The sequence below is a fragment of the Vipera berus genome, assembly GCF_964194415.1.
Source record: "Vipera berus genome assembly, chromosome: 9".
Classification (NCBI taxonomy): domain Eukaryota; kingdom Metazoa; phylum Chordata; class Lepidosauria; order Squamata; family Viperidae; genus Vipera; species Vipera berus.
The window spans coordinates 6,059,730-6,065,729 of NC_138212.1; positions in this window are offsets into that span (position 1 = coordinate 6,059,730).

The window sequence follows — 6,000 nt, forward strand, 5'->3', positions numbered from 1 at the left end:
TTTTGTTGGCAGGGGACAACCCACTCAGTTCCCAAGGCCCTCACCTGTGACCTCTGGGCTTCCTCACAGGTTAAGGGTCTCAGGGACAGAGAAGATGCCGGAAAGGAAGGAGAAAAGCAGCAGGTGGAGTTTAGATAATGGGGACCAGGAAAGGGAGGAAAGTGTGTCTTCCACAGGAATGTCCTTGACCTGGGAAAGAAAAGAAGAAGCCAAATGAGATACAACATGCTTCAGAGCTGGTCAGCCAAGAATAAAAACAGGAAGCATAGTTTTAATTTCTCAGGGGCTGGTAGAGGGGGGAAAAAAAGCATATCTCACCTTAAGTTACCTGTCTTCTCCTAGTCCTGGGGTAGGCAACCTCGGCTCTTTTATGACTCGTGGACTTCAACTCCCAGAATTCCTGAGCCAGCATGGCTCAGCTTGGAAACCTCTCCCTTTCCCCTCAGCATGGCTGGGTCAGGAATTCTGGGAGTTGAAGTCCATGAGTCATAAAAGAGCCGAGGTTGCCTACCCCTGTCCTAGTCCACTGTTCTTTCACTTTGGTCAAAGCAGAAGGCAATGAGGGTGGCTCCTACTTCTGAAACCCTGGAGAAGCTTCAACAGAGCTGGTCCCCTTTCTGCCCTTAAAAGATTCAAAATGGAAGCAAACACCCTGTTGCTTTCAAAGAGAACTTTTCTCCAAACCCAGATGTGGATTCTGGCCCAGGGGTTTGCAGCCTGGTCCCATATTCATGCCAATCTGGAGTGGATTTTGAATCATCTAATCTTGAGACCGGCAAATATATAAAAAATAAAGAATGATTTGGACATCTGGAAACCAGTTTGCATGCAGAGCAATGAAGGTCTCTACTGATTTCAAGTCCCAGAGATTGGGGTGTGGGTGTGTGAGGGGGGAAATTAGGTGGCCAGAAACAGATAGACCAAACGACCCCAGATGTGTTTTAGGAAGCCAATGTTCTGTTTCTCTGCATCAGCAATCCATCAAGCTCGAACGAAACAAACAAACAAACATAAAAAAAATGGGTTCCCGCCATTCTTCCTTCATACCATCACCCTTGTGTCTTCCCTTTGCAGCAATCGGCAGCTCTGTCTCCCAGGCTAAGGGACAGTTATGGATGCTGAGAACAGACCTTGTTGGAAGAGATTCCTGGAAATGTCTTTTGCAGCTACTAAAAGAAGCACATATCTTGAGTACCGTCATCATTTAGAAAGCTGAGCCTCAAAGCTGATTCCCCGATGAGAATCCAAGATGGGCAGGATCAAAGCTGGTTAGTTAATAAGAACCAGAAGCTTAACAGGCTAAAAAGTAAAAATCGGCAGTGATATGAAAAGACAATAGTAATATGGAACAACGAAGTAAAATGTGACTGAACAGCTATACCCAGGAAAGGAAGGTGGTTGGGGGGGGGGGGGAAGAGAAGCAAGCTGGGGAAAAAAAAGAATTAGAAAACTATTGTGGGTGGTCCACAAAACATGTGAAAAGAATTATTATTTGGAAGTTGTGTTTTTTTTAAAGGGGGAGGGGCGCCTCTTGGAGCCAAACTTCGTTCTGTCTGCAGTTCGGTCGATGCCAGAGAGGTTTTCAAAAACTGGGTCATCTGCGGGCCCAGCAAGGAGATGCAGCTGGGAGATTTGGGCGGGGTACAAGTTGACGCTGATCTTGTGGGCACCGGCTTCAGATCACCACCATTCTGGGCCCTTGGCAACCACGGCACCTCTTTTGACTCTGAAAAGGCTCCTTGGCTTGCCAAGGAGGTGGAAGGGGGTGGGCCCTTGATTCTGGAATGTTCCAGAAAATGCCCCGAGGACACAGCTGTGGTGTCTGTCCCCCAGTTGCTGCAAATGGCAGAATCAACATCCATCTCTTCTTGAGATGGTTTCCAGCCCAATGAAGGACTTCCTGGGAAAGAGGCTGGAAAGAGTTGGGGAGAAGGCAGAATTCCAGTTCAGATCCTTCAAGAGAAATGTTCCATCATCTTTCGGGGTGTCCTTACCTGCAACCTTGGTGCTCTGAGAAGCTGTCCCATTCTTTAGTTCCTGACAGCCCCTCCCCTCCCCCTCCCTCTTGGTTTGGACTGCTCGCCCGCCTTGCTTCACACCAACAACCACAAGTCAACACTGTTCTGAGAGAGAGAGAGAGAGGGGGGGGGAGAGGATTGCTTTGGGCAAGGTGCTACCGGTCAGCCTATGAGGCAAAGCCGAAAGTCACCGGCTGAATGTGGCCATTGTGTGCAACCACCGCCAACCGAGCAGCAAACGGCCAGAGGCAGACTCTGGACCCCTGGCTTAGCCTGAGCAGCTAGAAAGCCAGCCAGCCAGCCTTCCTTCCGCACGGCCAAGCTTCTTTTCTTGGGGTTTAAGCCGCTGAGTTCCCTGGACTCCCTTCGCGATGTCGGCTACGCTGGCCAGCCCACCAAATGGGTTAAGACGCCAGGTTATGAGCGTGGGGTGGACCCAGGCACAGGCGAGGGGAATGCAGGAGAAATGAGCCATCACGCCCGCCACTCTGCAGTCCGGGCCAGTCCTTCTCCTCCGATACCGGAGAAGGTTTCTGGGCTCGTCTCTTTTTCATTCACCCGAACAAGCTGGTCTCTTGTGGCGGCTGCCGAAGAGAGCCCAACGCCAGCTCCGTCGTCTTGCAGGAAGCCACACAAAGAACGTCAGCCCTCTCTATCTGTGCAGGTTTCCCGAAAGGGCGTCATGCAGATCTCTTCGATCCACAAGAGCATCAATCTTGGCATCCTCTGCAGCTCCCTTAGGCCCGAAAAGCTAACGCGCAATCCCTCTCTATAGCTCGCCCCCCCCACGCCCGCTTCAGAGCTGTGCCCCACATTTCTCTCTTCACAGCAAACTGCCATCCACCCGAAACTGCGGGGTGGGGGCAACCGCTGTCTGAAGACACCCCGGTTCAGCCCCATTACCACCGCCGTCGCCGCCATGCAGACATGCCAACCGGTTGCCCAGCAGGTATCCTTGTCTGGTGCCGCGTCTGCTCTGCCCAAGAGGTTATTAAACCTCTGCACCTTCAGAGCTGTTATACACAGGGCAGCATCCTTGTCGCCTCTCTGACAGTCACACCCCTGGTTTTGCACAGAGCCTGTCTCAGTCTTGCCTGCTTCCCCATCGAGCTCTCTCCTTTTTCTTCTTCTTCATGCATTCACCTTGGCACTTGCAGCACACAAAAGCCACCCTCCTCCTGCATTTGCGTTCCACTCCATCCTCTTCACGAACAATACATTTCTTCCTGCCCGCCACACTGCCTGCATGTACAAAATGGCACATGCGTGTGACAGGACAGACCCTCTTCTTCCTGCTTCTCATGCTACCGGCCCCAGCATCTATCTCGAGCCCCCATCTGCCCAGCAAACACGACCCACGATGTACAGACTCCTCCGGGCATGTAAACACTGGGAGATGGATTGGGGGGGGGGGAAGAGAGAGAGAGAGAGAGAGAGAGAGAGAGAGAGTGAGAGAGAGAGAGAGAGAGAGAGAGAGAGAGAGAGAGAGAGAGAGAGAGAGAGAGAGAGAGACGGTTTGTCCAATCTGTCTGTCTGCACATTCCCCATTCCCCTCTTTCTTCAGTCGCGGTGGGCTTCTCTGAAGCTCTGTGCCCATTTTTAGAGGGAGAGGGAAGAGACCCAGGGTGTTGCTGTGAGAGGGAGGGGAGCACAGGGTGTCTGGGAATTCTAGCTCCTCGGGTGGGTGTGGCCGCCAAGGTTTGTGTCTACATCCAAGTAGGACTAAGCCTTTTTTTGATGCCCGTTCAACGGTGTGCCCATTGTTTGTGGGAAAAGGTGAGGGTTTTGGAGCAGAGGCTTGCTCCCCAGGGTGACCTGGGTGGGTGAGGGGGGGGGCATAATATTCCATTAGGAAGGGGCGGGGTGGATGGATGGCAAACCCTTCAGGAAACCCACAGGGGAAGCTGCCAGGCATTCATCTCCTCTTCCGTGGAAAGGGGGGGGGGAGAAAGCAGCACCCCTAAAAGAAATGCCCATGCCACTTCGAGAACAGTTGCCCCAGGTGGCAACTGTTGAAACTGCAGACAAACAGGACTTCTTTCCCTGCTCAGCTTCGTTCCCATTTGCCCCCCAAAGATGGCATTTTGCAGCCATGGCAGCAACCTCCCCCCCCAACACACCCCCTTTCCTTTCTGGGGTCATTGTCCTTCCTCTTCCCTGTCACCGCCCCCACAGCGCCGGCTCCCCACCCCTTTGCGCAGGCTTCCCAGCTTCTGAGCCGTGCCTTGCATGCCATCTGCCACCCCACCCGTGCCAGGACCCTTTAGAGACCCTCTGAAGACCCCTTCTGGCTGCTCCGGGAAAGCTCTTTCCCCAGCTTCTTGTTCTCCATCACCTGTTCCTAGCCCCCCCCGCCCCCCCCGCTCCCTTCCCTTGCCCTGCCCTGCTGGTCCTCTTGACCCCCTTGCCAATTTCACCAGCTCAAGGGCTGCTGAACTCCTGCGCCCACCACAGAGGAAAGGTTAACCTACTGGTGTCTTCTCTGCCATCCGCCTTCCTTGGTGGCCGTCCTCTGTCTTTGGTGTTAGCTCAGCTGCATGGACCAGTCTGCTGATGGATGGATCCTCTCTCTCTCTCTCTCTTCTCTCTCTCTCTCTCTCTCTCCCCATCACTGCCTTGCTCTGGCGGTACGTGTCTCTCTCTCTCTCTCTCTCTCTCTCCCTGGGCCACTGTCTATGCTGTAGCAACGCAATGCGGCTGTTGTCTGGAACGGAATGCAACTTTATCAGACTCCCAGGATCCAGACGGTAGGGAGGGCGGAGAGAAGGAGGGGAGAAGAGGGAGCGGTGGAGGGGAGGAGGGAGGGAGGAGGAGGCTGGCTGGCTGGCTGGCTGGCTGGGAAAAATTCAAATAGCAGCCAAGCCAGACAATGAGCAGCAGGTGAGGGAGCCAGGTGTGGTTTTGCCCACAAAACCTGCACTCTGTGCCCAACAGGCACGGGGATACCGGTAGGGTGCCAGGGACGAAGACCCTGCCCCACAGCTTCGGCTGCAGAAAGCAGAATAGACACACACAAACACAGACACCAAGCAAACACTCCGTGCCAGAAGGGCCAGACATGCTGCGATAGTGCTTTTGCCACAGGTCAAGAGTCTCCTATTGCCCAGGTGTGCCAGGGCCCAGGATGGAAAATGCTCTAATGCTCTACCTGGAATATCACACGTTCTCGGGGGGGGGGGGGCACAGTGGACCATGAAGCAGGGCCAGGAGAGGGACAGTGGGGCAGAAGAAGGAGGTGAAAAGAAGGTGAGGAAGAATCCATGGGGGATTGTACTGTAGGAGGGGAGCGGAGCCATCCTAGTCAAGGGCAGTATACCTCAAAGAGTATTCAATAGGAAAGACCAATGTAGATAATTGTTGTGTTCTTGCCCCATTCTTATGTTGCTGGAAGTATCTGATCAGCCACTCCAGTCCACTGGATTTAAGGACCTTTGTTCAAATCAAGGCAGGCCATTTTCTCACGCTTTTTACTATGTGTGCAAAACACAAGGTTGCCACATTAAGTGCATATACGGAGGGGGGGGGAGAGAGAGAGAGAGAGAGAGAGAGAGAGAGAGAGAGAGAGAGAGAGAGAGAGAGAGAGAGAGAGAGAGAGAGAGAGATTGTGCAGGAACCCCACATTGATATACCCAACCTGGCACCGCTTGGAGACAACACAAAGAGCAATTATAGCTCACACAAAGCATCCGGTGTGGAAGTGAAGCCACCACTCTCCGCCCACAGAGCTGGCCGAAAAAAGTCCACGCTCTGTGCCAGTTGGACATGCCTGACCCCCGCGCGTCGCAGCTACCTAGCCCCACACGTGTTCTTTGCAAGGTCTTTGTGCTCTTAACAAAGGCTCCATCCCATAATATAGCTTCCACACCATCCCAGACAGCCACTCGCGGCACACAACAAGGACAAATTCGGGTGACAAAACAAAGAGCCCTCCGCACGGTTTGTAAAAGATTACCAAACCCGTCGCCACCTCCCAATTCCAGCA